Genomic DNA, 12095 nt, shown 5'->3' with positions numbered 1-12095 from the left:
TGTCTGGGGGTGGGGGTGGTAAATGCTACCTAGGACAATCAGGGGGTTGAGGAATGTGTACAAGCATGTATATGCACACACAATGTTAGTGTGCCCAGGGAAGCACTCACTGAGAGGATGACATCTGAGCAAAGACCCAAGGAGCTGAGAAAATACACAGATCTCCAGGGGGCAGAAAGAGCCAGTGCAAAGATCCTGTGGCAGGGATGAACCTGGCTCATGCTAGGAGCAGCAGGGCTGGAGTGGAGAGGCTGCAGCCTAGTCACCCACAGCGGCACCCTCCCCCCCTTCCCAGCAGCTGTCTGGAATGATGGTCCTATTTCCTGCCTGCCAGTCTCCTCACCCACTCTGAACAGTAACCATCCCATAACATCAGCGTTCCTGTCCCACAGACTGGGAAACCCAAGGGCCCCCAGCTTTGTTGAGAGAATCAGCCGAGAGGCTGTTCAGTGACCCCAGGACTTTTCCTGCCATCCCTCCTCTTTCCTTTCTTCTGGAACAGCCTGCTTCCTGACTCCAACATTCTCCCCTGGAGGCTTGCACTGCCTCTGGCTTCTCAGTCTACCCAGGAGCCCTGCCTACTGGGGAACTGCCCCAGCGGACCCTCCAAGGGGTCTCTCCAAGAGCCAACCTGAGCATTCACCCTCACCCTCCATCCTCCCCCCCCACCCCCCGCTCCCACACTGACATTTTAAAGACACCTGAGCCACTCAAGAGACCAGGAATCAGAGATGGCTCAGAGGCTTCAGAAATCAGAGCAAGGGACTTGCTTAGACTGAGCACCTACCAGACGGTGAGCCCACCCCTGGGAGGCACGCCTCACCATGGCTGGTGCTGAGTGGGCACCTGCTTGTGCCAGGCTGTCCTGGCTCCTTTGTCTCATTAACCCTCCATGCTCTGAGGTTGTTGCGGACTGTGTCCCACCTCACAGATGAGGAAACAGACACAGGAAATGCTTTGCCCAAGGCCTTCCAGTGAGAAGGCAGAGGCGGGCATCATGGGCCATCATAGCTCATGGCTGAGAGCCCTGAGCAGTTTCCTACTCTCAGAAATGTCAACCCCAATGTAAGGCTTTCCGCGAAGGGTGGGGATTTCTGTCCCCACTGTAGACAACAGACAAAAAGACAGTAGAAGTCTTCCCAGGACTCTTCAAGTCAAGACATGAAAGTGACCACCTCCTCCTTCACAGCCCAAGTGTCGAGTGAAAACAAGAAAGCGGGGATTAAGTATCAGCAGGAGGAGGGGGGTGATGGTACCGCGGGGACGAACTCCATTCAACCCAGACAGTGACAGGGCAAAGGGAAGGTGGGTGGAGTTGGCAAGACCCGCGCTCTGAGCCGGCTCTCACGGAGCTCAGAATGGGGTGGGGCTGGAATGCGCCCCTATTGGTTAAGATCAGGGTTGTTAATAACTTACTAAGGCGGATAATCACATAGTTGACATTAATAGAACCCTTACCTGCAACAACCTTTCAACACGGCTCATTAACTGCTCATCATAAACGGAGAAGTAGTGATTCCCACTTGACATAGGACATTGTAGCTCAGAGATGTTAAGTGATCTGCCCAGTGTCACAGAGCCACTAAGCTCACTGGACCCAGCTCTTTTCAACCCCAAGGCCCATGCCACTGTTTTATATATGGAATAACTAACCGCAAAGCCCCTGCCCAAGGGCATCTACATATAGCCATATACAAGCCGTGGGGGATGTGATCTACAGGCAGAATTTCAGGCGTCAGTCTTCAGGATTCACAACATCTAGAAGGCCCTGGTTTTATTGGTGCACAGTCTGGTTTGAGCCTCACAAGAGGCCCTTGAAGTTAACATCCCTCTTTCCTCTTACGAGTAGGTGGGCCAAGAGCCACAGCCACCCAGAGTCTCCGAGTTAACGGCAAAGTCGGGATTGAGCCCCAGCTGCCTCCTTGCTGCCCAGCTTACACACCTCTTGGAATGACCATCATCTCCCCTTGACGCAGCTCTGGCCACAGGTACTGCCTGGGAGCAGTGTGCCCCCCAGGAGGGCAGTGCCCTGTGATCCTACTTCTGTGGAGGGACAGACCAGGCTCTGCGGAAGTTCTCAGCTCTGGGGCAGCATTCCTCAAAGCCGGTCCCCTGTGCTGGTTTGTTCTAACCTGAGATTGGGAGAGACTCGAGCATGCCGTGGGGGCGGCCACACTCATTTCATGTCCTATTGCACCACTGCATTTCTTTCTTTTTTTTTTAAACTTTATTGTTACTTCCCCAATACTGTTTTTTTTTTTTTTTTTACTGTAACCAAACAAAAGGCATCCAAATGGGAAGAGAAGAGGTAAAACTGTCACTGTATGCAGGTGACATGATACTATATATAGAAAACCCTAAGGACTCAACCCCAAAACTACTTGAACTGATCAATAAATTCAAAGTAGCAGGATATAAGATTAACACTCAGAAATCAGTCGCATTTCTTTTTTCTTTTTACCTTTTCTAGGGCCGCTCCTGCGACATATGGAGATTCCCGGGCTAGGGGTTTAATCTGAGCTGTAGCCACTGGCCTACACTAGAGCCACAGCAACGCGGGATCCGAGCCGTGTCTGCAACCTACAACACAGCTCACGGCAACGCTGGATCCTTAACCCACTGAGCAAGGCCACAGATCGAACCCGCAACCTCATGGTTCCTAGTCGAATTCCTTAACCACTGAGCTACGACGGGAACTCCAGAAATCAGTCGCATTTCTGTATACTAACAATGAAATATTAGAAAAGGAATATGAAAGTACAATACCTTTTTAAAATTGTACCCCCAAAAAATCAAATACCTGTGAATACACCTGACCAAGGAGGTAAAGGACTTATATGCTGAGAACTATAAAACATTAATCAAGGAAATTAAAGAGGATACAAAGAAATGGAAAGTCCATGCTCTTGGGTTGGAAAAATTAATATGGTAAAAATGGCCATACTACCCAAAGCAATCTACAGATTAAATGCAGTCCCTATCAAATTACCCATGATATTTTTTCACACAACTAGAACAAACAATCCAAAAATTTATATGGCACCACAAAAGACCTAGAATTGCCAAAGCAATCCTGAGGAACAAAACCCAAGCAGGAGGCATAACTCTCGGGCAATATTGCCAGACTTCAGGCAATATTACAAAGCCACAGTCATCAGGACAGTGTGGTACTGGTACCAAAACAGGCAGACCAATGGAACAGAATAGAGAACCCAGAAATAAACCACTGCATTTCTTAACCACACAAATAAATGCCTTATATACCTTTAAAAAGGGATGTTATGATGTGCTACTTCAAAGAACAGTTGCAAACTGACCTCACTAATAGTTAAAGGAAATAATAATTCATCAATCTGCCTGACAAACAGTTACAGGGTAATACCTAAAGAGCTGGCCAGGAGTAGGGGTGTATGGAGAAACAGCCATTCTCAGAATCATGGTGGAGAAATAGGTTGGTATAAGTACCCCTTCCTAGCCATGGGGTCTGCGGCCACAGATTCAACCAACGTCAATCTGCAGTTCGTTTGCTCCAGGTGTGGAGCCAGTGGGTACAGAGCTTTTGGATACGGGAGGCTGGTTGCAGGCGGCATTTATGTGAGGGAATGGATCATACGCGGGCACCTGGGGCAGTCCCCTGAGGATACCAAGGGATGCCTGTAATCCATTTTGAGAACCTAATTAGTAATGTAGGCTGAGCATCAAATATTCTTGACCCCTTCATCCAGCAATCCCAATGGTTGTACTTCTGGAACTGTATCCTGCAACTGTTCAAATGCACCAGGATCCCTTTGCAAAGATGTTAGTGGTGGTGAAAATAGTAACCATGAAAAGTTAGACTGTACCTGAATGAATTCAGTGGAGTAATGATACAGTTATGAAAATATGGTAAATCTCCAGATAACAGGCCATATGTAAGTAAGGGCATGTAATTGCCCACTGGTGGGCAAATGTCACAAAATCGTGCATCTTTTGATGTTTTGGAGAGTCCCAGGCCTAAAGAGTTTTCTGCTTTCTACGCTGCTGTATTTGAAAATTTTTACCAGGCCTCCTTCTATATCTGTAAGCAGAAGACAAATATGGTTAATAAATAACAAATTAAAACAGAAAGGAGGGTAGGATCTGTGAAGCCAGAGGGCAGAGGAAAGGCACCTGAGCAGGAGGAAGAGCCCAGTGAAGGTGGGGCCATGGAGACAGCTGGGCCTAGACACAGAAGGGAAGAGGCTGGTGGGAGGCATCTCTGAGGGTCTCAGTGTCCTGCCCACCCCAGCACCCCAGGGGCACTCAGGGGAGGAGGTCAACATGTGGAGGAGGAACTGGAAGCAGAAGGCATGTCCCAAAGCTCAGTTTTGCAACCTGAAAGCCATTCCAAGCACAGACATTGAACAGAGAAAGGGTGACAGCTTGGGGATATGAGGCGACCTAACCAGGGAGAGGTACAGTGTGCAGGGGGCAATGGAGAGAAAGCCTAGGTGTGGAAGCATGGGGTCTTAGGGTATACCTGGCCCTTGGATGCAATGGTCATCACAACGGATCCTGGGAATAGCAGTTCTCCAAAGACCTCCAGACCCTCCTCTCCAAATCTTTGAAGGTCGGGGCCAGAAACCTTCATTTGTTAACCCAATTCCCTTTTCCGTGAGTGCCTGGTACTCTGAAGTTTGAGAACCAATGGTTTAGAAGTTATAAAGCCCACCTTCTTTATTTTAAAATGGGGACACTAACGCACAGAGAGGCTGAGCCCCTTGCCCAAGGTCACACAGCCAGTGCGTGGCAGAGCTAAATGAGAAGCCACGTGCTCTGTCCTTTGGCGTGTCCAGAACTCTATCTTGCCCCGCTTCCACCCCAAAGAAAGGCCTTGCCAGGCCATGGAGGCATTGGGACAACTTGACACCTCTGTCCCCCAGCATCCAGGTCCTCTGTCGTCCAGCTCCCACCTTCCAGGCCATCACTCAGGGTGGAGCTTTGCAGACCTAGGTACTTGCACCTCAACTCTCTCAGCCAGCTTTATCTTAAGTCAGCTTCCTTAAATCAACTTGAAATCTACTTTGGCAGAAAAGTACTTGTTGGTCAGTTCTGAGCTTTTTCAGTCATTCTGGTGTCTTCTCGGTCATGTCAGGTGTTCCTGGCCCTCCCCACTATTCCCTTCCTGGGTCTGATCTAAGATCGATGCAGGGGGTGGTAGGGGGTAAATATAGCCAACCCTCTGCTGGGTCCTTTCCCTGCCATGAGGTTCCCTCCAGGCCGCCGGCCTGCAGTCTCCAAGGTGCTGGTGTTGTCAGCTCTGCTGGATGGCGAATGTCACAGAATGCCTGGTCCTGCCTGTCTAGACACCACCCCCTACAACCTATTCCTCTGTTCCCATGCCCAGTCTGCCGTGATTGCTGTGTGGCCATCGGGGTGGGGGCAGGGTGCAGTCCCCCAAGCCTGTCTTTGGGGGGCAGTGGTTACCATTATTCTTCCTCTGGTGCAGAGCTAGTTAGTTTGGGGCACAGTATCCCCCCATCTTCTCCCCACTCGTGACTCGACTCCTCCCCTGCCAGCCCCACAGCTGGAGTCGCCACTCCCCCTCTGGAAGAGATCAAAAACAGCTTGGCAAGCACTCCCTCCAGATGCACTGTTTATAGCTTTGGAAGCTCAGAAAGCCAGGATCCTGTCCCTGTCTCTCACTGGCAGCTGGGGCTCAGCTCCCCAGGGAGGAAGATGGGGCATGTGGGCAAGAGGAGGAGCGGGAAGCACGTGCGGACCAAGGCTTTGCACAATCTGCCTTCCACTGCTGCACGAGGCTCCTGGCCCATGCCCGCCCCACTTCCTGGGGCTAGATGCCCCTTCTTGGGGCACCCAATTGCTCTGAGCCCGCCCCCATTCAGAGCTCCTGCAGTCCTGGTGCACCCAACAGGCACCGCTCTGTGGTCCACTCATCTTGTCATTGTGTGATCCGCGAGGTGTCTGCCGTGTCAATGTGCACACCCGTGTCTTGGCTACCCCAGGGCTGTGGGTGCTCTACTCCCTCTGGGGCTCAGGAGAGTGGCATTGGCTGGGGTGTGATGGAAGCGCCAAGGCTGGGGCACTGACCCTGACTCACGGTGCAGTTCTGGGGGAGTTCGTCTCCTTTCTGGCCAGCCGCTGCCTCTGTAAAATTAGGAAGGTAGACCCTACGTTCTGCACGGTCCTTCCAGGATTATATAATTCATCTAAAGTTCACACCAAAACTGTGACTCATCCTGAACCCCTGTCCCCTCAGCCTCAGTCTCTGGCTCCATGCTGGGCAATTGAGAATTCAATAAATATTTAGCTGATTGATGTAAGCAAAGCACAAAAGTCACTGAAAAGGGACATTAAGCTTCCAAGAAACACTGAAACCGTCCATGGTATCTCTCTCTTGTGAATTCTCTCAGAGGGCAGAAAGCATAAATAAAGCAGGCAGCTGATCTGTTTTTTTTCCTCTTTAAAGTCAAAGACCTATAAATCATGCATGTGCAAATTCATTTCATAATTAATATCTCTGGGTATATGTCTGAAAGTCGTGCTTTAGCCGAGTGCGATGTTCTGTTAATTAAAGGCTTATTTTGTGATGGGAATCATTTTGTGGAAGCTACTTCACACACGCTAGTTTAGATTTATTTTTTTCCTTTTAATGACCCATAGGCTCTGCAAAGTGAGTCATCTGATGGCGCCAAGCTGCTCACGGCTTATTAGACAGTAACACGGCGTGCACTCCAGAGCCTCCACTTCCAAACACAGCCAGTGGTGAGCGTGTTCTCGGAGTCACAAAGATCACATGCAGAGAGCCTTGGAGCAGGAGGGGAACCCAGAGGGCCTTGGAGATCAGAGGCCCAGAGAGGGAAAGCGACCTGCCCAGCACCTCCTAGTAAACTGATGAGACACGGTTTGAGAACCCTCTTTTTCGCCAGCCTGCACACCTCTGTCCTTATGTTGCACACGCCCACGTGCCTCTGGCTGTCTTGGGGGCTCTGGATTCGATGGCTGGGCTTTCCCTCTCAATGCAGGAGCCCTCAGTCGGTAAGCCTACTCACCCCCTTGCTGAGCACCCCCTGGAAGCAAGAAAATTGGAAAGAGACAGCTGGGCTGGAGTCTTAACTATTTTAATAACGTTTGGTACCATGGCTGTTGCTGGGAGATTAGCAGGGAAATGTAACGGTGTGTAATTTTTCCTAAGAATTGCATTAACAAAATCAAATGGGCAGATGGAGGTGGAAGTTGGGGGGCAGGGATAGAGCGCTTTCTGGAGGCTTCCTTGGGAGGGAGTTTCTAGGCTCAGGACCTCAGCAAAGCTCTGGGGTGTAAGTGAGAGCTTTCCTTGGGCCATCTCTCATCTTTCCTATCCCTGCCTGTCCTCCATGTGGGAGGAGAGGCAAGGCAGGGGAAAGAGAAGAAGGACTGGGTTCAAATTTCTATCCTGCTGCTTTCTCACGGGGGCGGGGGGGGGGGCTTAGATAAGTGGCTTTACCTCTCTTGAGTGTGTGCTTCCTTGCCTGTAGCTAGGGGTAGCCATGCAAGGCTCTTCCAGGGATCAGGATGCTAAGCGTGGTGTCTGATGCAGAGTGGCCTGGGATGGACGCCTGTCTGGTTAACTCTCCAAATGTCCACTCTCTGGCCCACCCAGATCATACCATCTACCTCTCATGCTCCACTTTCTATAGCAGGAGGCTTCTCTGCATGTCAGGCCAGGGCTGCGGCCAAGGACAAGGCCAGAGAAGGCAGGACCTCTTTCCTGCATACAGGGAGCTGAGAAGGCCAGGCATTCACATCCACTTTTCTTCAGCCTGGCAGCAGATTTAAGACACTACAGAGTGTGCTCTCAGCCAGAATCACCCGATCTGTCTCAAAAACCCTGAGAGAAAGGGGGCTACTGGGCCCCATTTTACAGATGGGGAAACTGAGGCTCGGACAGATTGTCAGCAGGTCAGTAGCAGAATTAAAAATGGAGCAGAAATACCAGATGGGAAATCCCAAATTCTTCTTGCAACATCCCTTTGTCATATATCTTCCATCCAACTTTTTACACATTTTCTCATTTTCTCTTTGGTTTGCTTTTGCACCATCAACTAGACTGTAAGCTGCTTGAGGGTAGACCTTTATGCTTACCCACTACGTTTCATGAGACTTGGCACACAGCATGTGCTCAGGTAAGACATCAAATTAAATGGGCAGAGACCTGGTGAGGTACTATTTCCTTAGTAAGTCCAGGCTCCGAGTTGTCCCTTTCTCCCACACTCCAGCCTACATACACACACGCCACACACACATGCCACGCACGCATACACGGCTTGCAGAATCTAATAACAACCAGTTTAAAAACATACTAAAAACAGAAAATTTATGTAGCATGACCCAAATTGAATTATACATTACAGCACTATAATTGATTTTTTAGAAGAGAGATTAAATTTATTTTATGCCTCACTAACTAACAGCTAGATTTACCTAATTGCTTGGAGTGCAGAGTTAGTATGATTCATTAAACTCCATACATGCTTGGGTACACTGCGCACTGAGTAAGCTTCCCTGCTCGCAGCAATTAACCAGGAGAAACCCGAGGCGGCACCAGTAATTGACGAGAACAATTCAGCCTGAAGTTTGCTCTGGGTGTTTTATTAAGTTCTTTGAGCAAAATGCAGATACTGAGCATTCCAGTAAAGCGGTTCCAACAACAAATCAAAGACAACTAACGTTTTTTCTTTCTCTCTCCACTCCCCCAACCCCTCCCCACTGTCACTGGGAGGGGAGGAAGGAAAGAGGAAAAGAAGCAAAACGTAAGCCTTGTCTCGATTTAATTACATCAATCATAACAGTGTTTTAAAAAACCTCCCCAGCATCTGACAGCATGCAGGCAAAGTCAGCCAGTCTAACAAAGAGTGAGTTTGGGTGGAATCAGAGAGCGTTCAGTAATTATATACACATTATCAAAAAGGTAGCAATTTAGGAAAATGGGAAAAAATATGCTAATTTTTGAGAGCAAGAGAAAATTGGAACTCTCTGAACCATTTATTAATTATTAATAAAGGACATTTAAAGCTGCATACATTCAAGTAAGTGATTCCCTTTTTTAGTGCCTGTCTGGATATGTTCTTGGGTTCTGTAAATGTCACACACACACACACCCCTTCCTCCCTGTTCAAAGGCACACTAGAATGTCTCATACTCCTCTCATGACCAGTGAGGTTTGTTTTTGACTGGTCACTCTATTAATAAAATCGCTCTGCCCACATCATACTTCAAGCTGTAGGCTTTTGCAGTTGTGGAAACAGAAAGAAATGCTCCCATATCCTCTAACCAAATCTCTAGAGCTGCTGTGCCTATAGTTTAGGCTTGGAGGAATTTGCTTTGCTCCAGGAGAGGCATTTAAAAAATGTGTAGATGTCAACCACAACTTTTTATCTTCCGGGAATGGACAATGTAACTGCGGAGGTGAGACGGCCTAGATATCGATTATGCTGCCATGATAGGCACTCCCCTTTCTCTGGAATCATTTGATACACAAGTCAGCACCCTGCAGCCCCGGCTAAAGTTGATTGGGCCGGGGATGGACATCTGACCCCTGCTGGCCAATCACATCCCCTCAGTGCAGACCTGAAACTGAAAGAGAGCCACAGAGTTTGGCAGCTATGTGGAGTCAGGGTACCTGGGGGGCAGTGCTCAGACAGATGTTCCACGGGCTACCTCTTTAAGTCTCCAAAGCTACTGAGGTCCAGAGGTTCATGCACCTTCTCTGATTCTGTGGATGCCCCCAAATTCTTCCCCAAATTCTCCTTTTGTCTTAAGTCACCCCACATCACTTCCACTTTTTTCACCCCAAATCTTGACCTGGTACCCAAGGCAAAGGCAACGTAACCACACAAGGCAGAGTGGAAGGCTGGCTGACACTTCAGGGATGGCTGCTTACACTGTCTTTGCTGGAAGATTCAAGAATTCAGGATGTTTGGAGCCAGCCCAGCTCTTAAAGAGACTCTTCCCCAATAGTTTGCAGACTAGGTTCCTGGGAGCAGCCCTGTCCTGCAGCCCCAGAGGCCATGGCATCAGCTGGCAGACGCTTCTGCCTCTGGTGAGTCTTGGAGCACCTGAAATTGGACACACCCACCCCACCTTTGAAAACCTGTCATTCACAGCCTGACTGGAACATGGAGCACAGAGGAGTTTTAAGGAATTTAAGGTTATGAAAGCTGAATCCGGGGAGGGGGGGCACTAAGGTTTGAACTCACGTCTCTGGATACTGACACCGTCTTCTATATTGTTGCCATGCTTGATAATGCATTTCAGGAGTTCCCATCGTGGCTCAGTGGTTAACAAATCTGACTAGGAACCATGAGGTTGTGGGTTCGATCCCTGGCCTTGCTCAGTGGGTTAAGGATCTGGCGTTGCTGTGAGCTGTGGTGTAGGTTGTAGATGCAGCTCGGATCCCGGGTTGCTGTGGCTCTGGCGTGGGCCGGCAGCTATAGCTCCGATTAGACCCCTAGCCTGGGAACCTGCATATGCTGCAGGTGCAGCCCTAGAAAAGGCAAAAAGACAAAAAAAGCTTCAAAAAAATCCCTGTGCAGGCCTCACTAGTACACTTTACATATGCCTTCCTCCTCACCCCTGCTCCCAGGATGCGTATGAGGAGGTGAGCGGAAGTCCATCTCCCTCATCTCTTGTTCTCAGGGACCCCCTCATGCACAGTTTGCCCTAATTGTCAGAAAGGCCCTGTGGGTGGTGATTCCCAGGAAAGTTTGTGTTGATCAGTGACAGGTTTTTGTCACAATAAAGGCAGAGCTGGGGTCCCTGCCCCCTCTCCTTGCTCAGGCCCTGAGTCCAGGCTGGAGGCAGCCAGCAGGGGCCCCAAGATCCATCCCCACAAGATGATGAGTCCCACTGGGGTCTATGCTGGGAGGCTTGGGGCCCTGCCAGCCTCATTGGACAGAGGGGGAAACTGAGACTTGGAAATCTGAGCTGTTATCCTGAGTCAGAGTCCTAGATAATACAGAAGGCAGTTTGAATCCAGGTCCATCTGACTTAAGTGAAAGGCCAGTGCTTTCCTGTGACAACTGTGGAATGACCCCAGGCTTCCTGGGAGCTGGTGTCCTGGAGTCTGACCAGGTCATTGTGAAACTTCTGTGGGATTTGAGCCCTGGGTCTGAGGAGTGTGTGAGAAAGATCAGCCCTTTCTTCGCAGAGCCTCTAGTCTAAGCAAGAAAACTCTTGATGCTCTGGAGGTGCTTCTGCCTGCTTCTTGCTGGCCACCCCTCCCCCAACAAGTCCCCAGTGACTACCAGCCCTGCTTCACCCAGGAGCTACTTCCTGGATATGCTTTCAGAGAAGGCACTCATATTCCTGGAACTGCATGTCAAAAGGGGGCTCCAGAGGGGAGAGAAATTGCCCCCCCCCCAGTTTTTCATCCATTCATTCAGTAAGCATTTATGAAACCCAAGTCATCACATAGGTGCTAGGCAGACACCGGGAAACTCAAAGTCTCAACCGCTGTCCCTGATGAAGTGCGCAGACCAGGGAAGCTTGACCTGGTCAGTGAGGGTCGTGAAGGCCAATGCCAAGGAGTGGAGAAAGCAGCTCGTGAAATGTCCTGTGTTGGAGGCTGGAGACCCAGGCTGGGGCCCTCTTTGCCATTATCTCTTGATGCTTCACTTTCCAGACAGTTTCCACAGCTGCAACTAGCAAAGTCGAGTAAGAATGGGGTCCAGCTCAAAAACTAAGACGTGCATCTTTTCTGCCATAGAGAACAGTGGACACTTTCGAAGGGAGGAGGTCTTCCTTTATCCCCCATAGTGGGAGGGCAAGCTCGTGACTCCTCTGAGATGCATGATGGGGTCTTGCAGCTACTGAGCTGGCCCCTTTTCTCCCTTTCTGCCTCCCCCACCCCCAGGTGACCCAGATCTCAGACTCAGGCTGGATTGTTGGTCCCTGTCAGGGTAGCAGGAAAGCTGGATTTGCACATTCCTGAACCACCCAAGCATCAGGTGCACACAAACAGAACTTATTGTTCCTTGGCCTCTTGGCCTGACCCTCCTGCTCAGCCATTTGATTAAAGAGTGTGTATGCACGAGGCTCAGTGCTCTGCCACTGGGAGCCTCGCTGGGTCCACACAC

The sequence above is a fragment of the Sus scrofa genome, chromosome 1 (assembly GCF_000003025.6).
Source record: "Sus scrofa isolate TJ Tabasco breed Duroc chromosome 1, Sscrofa11.1, whole genome shotgun sequence".
NCBI lineage: Eukaryota > Metazoa > Chordata > Mammalia > Artiodactyla > Suidae > Sus > Sus scrofa.
Note: the sequence above shows the minus strand (reverse complement) of the source record.